The following is an 8144-nucleotide window of genomic DNA, read 5'->3' on the forward strand; positions in this document are numbered from 1 at the left end:
GATTTAGATACTTGAAAGGAAACTTCCTCAATAACTCTTCACGACTTCACCCAGTACTCAAAACTTCCTCATTATTGAATTTTAAATTCCTGCAGCACTTAGCCTAAAGTCTGAGCATCTGGTTGGCTATGGAAGACAGTGGGAGCCCACGATTCCTGGGACTAACCAGGAAAGAAACCTCTGGTGAGCTCCCTCTCTCCACAATTGAAGGATAGGAGGAGAGTGGTCACTAAATGGGTGCATTAGTGAGTTGAGTACAGAAGGTCAAAAGCAAGAAGCCTGACTTGCACAGTTAAAACTTGTCAGCAGCTTCCCCCGAAGATGCATGCCCGACCTGATCTAGTTCTCAAAATCTTATGTATTAGGGGGTTGTATTGCTTGGTTTGGTTTTTGATTGTAATAGTAGGGGGTATCTTGGGAGTGCTATGTCATTGGGAGTCATCCTCTTGAAGTTGCGGTATATGTTTTTTTCATTTTGGGGCGTATGAAAACCAGGACTGATGAATCTATAGAGTCAGCAAGTGGATTAAGGGTTTGGGGGGAATGAGACATAGAGGGGGTGATGAGGTGAAGGGGTGATGTCAAGGGGTCCACATAGGAAAAGAATGTTTAGAAACTGAATGGAGTAGCAACCGTACAATTCTGCAGGACATGATTGAACTATGGGATGATTTGATATATGTATTAATCCCAAGTAATAAAAAAAACGTTGTTCTTAGTCCATTTGTTAACCCATCCTGCAAGCATGTCTTAGGTTCTTAGAGTGTGTATAGCGGGCAGTAGGCATAGCGATCTGTCTAGACTGTGGCTTCTGTTTGCCTAGGCCTAGCTTTAATTCCGGACTCAGCCCCATGGAGACTAGAAATGTTGGTTAAGTGGCTCAGTTTCTCATCCTCGTGCCTTTGCATTTTTAAAGCAGATGATACGAAGTATATCTCTATATACAATTACTTTAAAAATTAAATGAGATAATAAATATAAAACACTCAGCTCATGAAATAAGAACTTAAGGAGGGTTAGTATTGTTGTTATTGTTACTATTATCTTGAACTTGGTTTACTGAAGAGGAAAATAAAAATATGTAATAGCCAGTACAGTATCTACAGGACTGCCTAGTCTTAAGAGGGAAAAAAAAAAGTAGCATGCAGATGATATAGTAACCATTTCAGTGCCAACAAGGGGTCTGTTGTCAGGAGGAGTGAGGCTTACTGGAAGCAGCACAGTGGGATGGTTAAAACTTAAGACTAGAGGAGTCAGTTGCTTCTGTTCAAATTCTGGCTCCATCACTAACCAGGTGTCACGGGGGGCTGGTTATTTATGTTCTGTCTGTCTCAGGTTCTGCAAGTGAAAATGAGATATTAACAGTTTACTTCTCACAGGGTTGTTGAGAGGATCAAGTGCAATGATACTTGCAAAGCAGTGATGACACTGCTTGACACAAAGTGTCTAATAAATGGTAGTGGTTATCTCCTATTTAATATATGCTAGTGATCATTACATGTTTTTTTTGTATCCAATTCAGGACCTAACCTAGTGATGTGCAACAAGCATTTGTTGATTTGTTAAAAGTAATAAATACTAGACCACAACCCTGGAACTATCTTGTCATTAATTTTAAATTGAAGGAGAAGAAATAAATTTGGGCTGTAGAAATAAAATGAATGTGGATGAAAAATATCTAATTTTGTTGAATTTTGTCAATAAAAAGAGTGAAGAAAATGATGTCTACAGCATAGTATGTGGGGAATTTCGAATCTGGTCTATCAAAAGCACATAGAGTAATCTGATTTTTTTAATGTAATCTAGAAATCTCTTAGGTTTCCCTGCCCCTGGGATAATGGGTTAGGTTTGACACTAACCCCAATTTCTTGACATGAAAAAGCTCAGGATGCTTTAGAGCATTCCAGGCTTCCAGGTATCTTTATTCAGTGCTTCTTACACTGTGTTCCTTGCACTGAGACATGTTCATCACTGTTCCATTATAAGAATGGGGTTCTCAGTGTCAAAAACATTGGGAAATATTGATCAACAAACTTTAGCAGGTTTAACCCTGAGGGAATACGTCACTAGATCAAGGGGCTCAGGACCATAGTCCCAAGGGAAACTAAGATCAATAGGCAAAACTGAGTCCACAAAGAAACTATTCTCTCACCCATGATGAGTAGCAACGTGGGTCGTAAAAGTTTGTGAGCAGTCACTTCAGGGACAACTATCAGTTTCTCAGAGACTGGAGAAAAGATGAGTGGAGAAAATAAAATATTTATAAAAGCAACTAGTCCCATGGACTAATGAACCACTAGAGAGTATCAGTCTGCATGACTCTTAGACCAGAAAAACTAGATGTGCTTGACTTCCACTACCAGCTGCTCTGAAAGGGGTCACTTTAAAAAGTCTTAACAGAGTGGGAGAAAATGTAGAACAAAACTCAAATTCATTTTATAAAAAGCCCAGGCTTGTCAGTTGGATAGAGACTGGTAGAATTCCTTCTTCGCCCTTCCTGTGTTACCCCCAAGCTCAATTTCAGTCAAATAATGACCCGGTCTACAGGGAAATGATAACACTAGAAAGCTATATCCACTTCTTAGAATAATCAGCCACTTCAAGTCACAAGGGCAGCATTGAGAAGGACAAAGTCCAGAAGGGTGAAGAAAGAAAGATACATGGAAGCAGGAAACACAGGGAGGAAGTGAGGTAAGTGGTGTTGTACTGTGGGGATTGCAACCAGTGACATGAAACACAATGTGTATGAATTGTTGAATGGGAAATGGATTTGCTTTGTAAACCTTCATCCAATTTGCAATAAAAAAGTTAAAAAATGAACCAGTTTTCCCCCCTAAGGATTCTTACGTATATCTCTAAGGGAGGATGAGACCCACACACAATACCACCCAATCGTATTTGACTCGGAATCTCTTTTCTCATGGAAAACCTATCGACAGCTTCTATTGCAGAGAAGTTAGTTTTAAATTCTACTGCCTTAATTGGAAGAAAAAAATTTAATGGCAAAATAGCAAGATATTTGGATGATTATATTCACATGTTGGTGAAAGGTGATTTGATGCATTGAATACCCATGCCATGCCAGAAACAATACACATGTTTACATAATCCTGCAGCAACTGCATAAAGCACATTTTTATCAAGATTATTTTCAAGATTTTACAGATGCAAAGATTAAAACAAAGCTCCACATCTAGAATGAGATGGCATGGGAGGAGGAGCAGGGGGGGGAGGGAATGGGGGGCTGATTCCATTAATTAAAAAATTTGTTAAGCATTTGGAATTGAAAAATGGGAGAAAGACTAGAAAATAAAGAGAAAGGTTATTTCAGCATATGGTTGCACAATTTTCATCCTTTTCTTTTCATCGTCTCATCCTATAAAATATGTTAACCAAAACATGTTCACCACTGTGAGTAAAGGAGAGATTAAGTTTTTATAATACAGAGCAAGTGCAAATTACTCTAAGAAAAAGTCAACATCCCACAGAAATGTTAACAGAATTCATGCATTCCAGGATGACTGTTTATTTACTCTCCCCTGGGTAAATTTCATAGCAGTAGGATACACAAATAATGAGTGTTTCCATAGATCTGGTTTCCTTTGATGGAGGCCTGGGGTAGGAGAACCAGTTAAGTGCTGGAGTACTAGATGAAAGCTGGTGGTTCTAACTCACACAGCGGTGCCTAGGAAGACAGACATGGTAATCTGCTTATGAAAGGTCACAGCCTTGTAAGCGCTATGGGGCAGCTCTACTCTGCACAAATAAGGTCGCCATGAATCACAAGTTTTCAGTGGCAACTGGTTTTTTATTTTTTATTTTCATTTTGCTTGAATGTAGAACGAGTCAGATTAAGGCAGATACATTTTTAAAACTACATGGGATTGAGTTCTAGAAATCTATAATGAATCACTGTCAAGATGTCATGGTACCCAGTAGAATGGCATATATAATACTTGATACAGATGAGTAATTGGTACTGTTCACTGAATGAAAATACCTTTTGATGCTATTAACGGAACAGTTTTTGTTTATAAATAAGCTCTAGTGCGGCTCTTGGATCAGAGTAACTGACACAGATAAATTACAATTATGCACCATCTCTCTAGAGTTCGAGCACCCAAAGACATTGATTGCCACTAGTAGATATTTCACCAAGAGTTGAGTATATATTTGTTTGAATCTAGTATCTACGCTCTTTCTAATACAACACACTGCCTCCTCTAAAAGATATTGAACATCAAAAACGTTATGAAATATTTGACTTAGTTACATAATGCAACCATAATAACAACAACAACAACAACAGCAACAAAATGAAGGGTTAACTTCGAAAATAAAAAATTTATTTCAGTTCAAGAAACTGTAAGTCAGAATTCAATGCAAAACAAAAAATTCTAGACCTTATTTAGGGCCTCATTTGCTGATGAGCATGACTCAAAATAAATAGAAACACCTGGAAATATCTGGTAATAATCAGAAAGTACAAAATATAAAGTATGACTCTAGGAACATTGACAGTTAATCAGCAATGAAGTGGAACACACAATTGATATGCTAGGCATTAGAGAGCTGACATAGATTGTTATTCTATGTCATTTTGAATCAATCATATTACTACACCAGGAATGACCAATTCAAGAGTAGTGCACATAGCACTTGTGCACTCATCATCAAACAGAACATTTGGAGATTTATCTTGAAGTACAGTGCTGTCAGCAATAGGATAAGATCTATCCAAATCCAAAGGAATCCAGTCAATACAACTATTATTCAAATTTATGTGGCAAACTCTATAGTGATGAAGACATGGAAGAATTCTACCAGCTTCTTTATTTTGAAATTGATCAAACATGCGATCGAGATATATAAATAAATATTTTCAGTTGTAATAAAAACTGCAAACAAAGAGGAAAAGTAGTTGAAATGTGTGGCCTTGGTGATAGAAATGAAGCTGGAGTTTGCATGATAGGTTTTTCAAGACCAGTGCCTTCTTTGATGCAAATACTGGTTTTCAGGAACATAAACTGTAACTGGACATATGTACTTCACCAGACGGAATACACAGGAATCAAAATGATGACCCCTAAGGGAAGGCAATGGAGAAGCGCAATAATAGCAGTCAAAACAAGGCTAAGGACTGACTGTAGAAGAAACCTTCAATTGCTCATAAGCAAATCCAGGTTGAAGTTCAAGAAAATTAAAACAAGTCCAAGAGAGCCCAAATATGACCTGGAATATATCCCACCTGAATTTAGAGAGCATCTCAAAAATAGATTTGACACATTGAATGTTAATGACAAAAGACTGGACGAGCTGTGAGATGTGATCAAGAATATCATACATGAAGAAAGAAAAAAATCCTTTCAGAACAGAAAGAAGAGAACAAAGTGAATGTCAGAGGAGACTCTAAAACTTGGTCTCGAACATAGAGTAGCTAAAGCAAAGGCAAAAAATTATGAACTAAAAGAGTTAAACAGAAAATGTCAAAGGGCAGCTCAAGTAAATTATTACAATAAAATGTGCAAACATTTATACTTAGAGAACCAAAAAGGAAGAACATACTCAGTATATTCAAAGCTAGAAGAACTGAAGAAAATATCAAGCCTCAAGTTTTAATATTAAAAGATTCTATGGGCAAAGTATCTTAATGATGCAGGATGAAACAAACGAAGAGGAAATGAATACACACATTCTCTGTACCGAAAAGAATGGGACCAAAAAGAACACCCAACCCTTTCAAAATCAAGGACCAATGATATTGAAGGAAGAAGGCCAAACTTCACTGAAGGAATAAGCAAAAATCCAGGCTCCAGGAATTGATGGAATACCAATCGAAGTGCTTCAGTAAGCTGGAAGGATTCGTTCATCTATTTCAATAAATAAAATGGAACACAACACTCTACATCACTAAAGGGTAATGAACTGTCAAAGACTTCATGACTTGATTGAATGTGGAAGACAGTGTGCTGAATGGTTAGTCAATCACAGAGAGATAAATATGGTGTGAAGACTACTGTTAAAAAAGAAAAATTCTAGAAAAAAAGAGTTTTCATACCATAAGAAACAGATTTTGATGGTTGATGGAGTGGGGGGTATTGTGGGGCGGAAAGGAGGCGGGAGAGAAATAAACAGCTTTTTTTTTAATCAGCCATTGCTGGAATCTTTATGATGACAGTGAACAGCAGAGTTTGGGGATTTGTTCCATCATTGAGGAAAGTTTTATATTACACACACGCACACACAAAAAGGTGTATGTTGTGATATTATCCTTTCAGGATACTTAATCAATAAAATCATGTTTGTGTATCTAGCATAGATAGGTAACCATATGAATGAAGTGGGGTTTTGGGGGGGTGGTGGTGTTTTTCCCTCTTTTACTGTAGAATTAATCTGAAAACAGCTCCCCCTGGCTGTTCTTAGAAGCCTAGCCTCTATTCCCGCTTTGCATCAACTTCTGAGGCTGGCCTCCCACTGACCAGTGTAACTAAGTAATAGGTAGGTGATTTTTTCCCCCTCTTCCTTCCCAATACTTCTTTCCAGTCCAGAAAACTTCCTAATTATCAAATCTCCAGCGCAGAAGCCAGGCGACTTCCCACTCTGGTGTCCTCAACAGCGCTCCCGGAGTAGCCGCTGTCGGGCGAGTTTAGCTCCTTTCAGATCAGGTCCTCGCTCTTCTTTAATAGCGATGGATGCTGTTCTTGCCATCTCCGTAGTGGGAAACAAGCTTTTCCTGGAGGGACACTCCGAACTCTAGTTTAGAGAAAATGCCAAGTCTCTGACCCAATAGGAAACCTGGAAAGCCAGAAAGAGGTTTCTTGCCCAGCCAAGACCCACCTCCAGGTAGAGATGCACAGCAAACAGGGATGCGGTGGTGGGACACCCGAATGCGTCCTTGCAGTCCTCAAACGGGAGGGGTAAGGAACAGGAGACAAACCCCACCTAAATAAATCACAGTTATCTACCCCGTTCTCTTCCTAAGTAGCCCTGGGTTAGGCGTTGGGCTGCTTAGCGCAAGCTCAGCAGTTCCAGCCAGCAGCTTCTCTGCTGGGGAAAAATGAGCTTCTCTGCTCCCGGATTTGAAACACACTAGGAGCAGGACTTCTGATGGCAGCGGGTTTGGCTCACTGGTTTGGGTGGTCTTATTAAGGACGCATTCCACAGGAGAAAGGCGTAGCCATCTGCTTCTGTAAAGATAACAGGGTTGAAAGCCCTTTGAGGCAGTTCTACTCTGCCCTATAGGGTCACTAAACCAAAACTTGAAAAAAGACATACAACGCATGGCAGTGAGCGGATGCCAACTCACAAGGACCCTCAAGGACAGCAGAGCTGCCCCAGGATTTTCAAGGCTGTAAGTGAATCTTGAGGGAAGCGGACGGACTGCACATCTCCCTCCCTCTTGATCTGGGTGGCAGGTTCCACAGCATGCCCTTGGCTTAATCAGTAAGCGGGCTCTCAAACACCGCACCACCCAGGGTCCCTGAGGTCCCTGTGAATCGGAAGAAACTCCGTGGCAACAGATAGGGATTATTTTGTTGTTGTTGCTGCTGCTGCTGCTCTTCTTTTGCTAGGAAGAATGTGTCTTTGAAGTCCTCTGACATTATCCTTCAAACAAGGGTGGGAGGCGAGGCAGGGAAGAAGGCGTGAGCAATTGGCCGCTGGAAAGTGACCTGGAGACAAAAAAGAAGAAGAGCGCACTCGGTTGCTTGGCGAGGAGCTGGCTGCCAGGAAACCGGGTACACGGGGCGAGTGGTCCGCGGGGTTCCAGAGGTGGAGGGCGTGCGGGTCTGAGAAGCAGAGCTTTCCAGGTCCCCTAAATCCTGTGAGTCCTAAAGCTTGCCGAGAGGAAAAGGAGGAAGCGCAGAATAAATCGGACACTTCCAGATCTCCGAGTTTCTGCCACGGAGGAGCGGGAAAGCGTCAGGATTTCTCCAGCTTTTCGGAGGACTCGGAGAGTCGCGCGCCCCACCCCTGCCGCGGTGATGTAAAGGGGACAAACTGCTGCTCTAAAGGGAGTGAAGCCACCACCCACCGCGCAGGGGCGGAGGCGGGAGGCGGCGGCTCAGGCTCCAGCCACCGGGGAACCAGGGATCGCGTCCCGGGGAAACCAACCCCGCCTGAGTCCTCGAGTTCGGAGTCCAGTG

The sequence above is a fragment of the Echinops telfairi genome, unplaced genomic scaffold, assembly GCF_000313985.2.
Source record: "Echinops telfairi isolate 266 unplaced genomic scaffold, ASM31398v2 ScPeMD7_2;HRSCAF=8, whole genome shotgun sequence".
Taxonomy (NCBI): domain Eukaryota; kingdom Metazoa; phylum Chordata; class Mammalia; order Afrosoricida; family Tenrecidae; genus Echinops; species Echinops telfairi.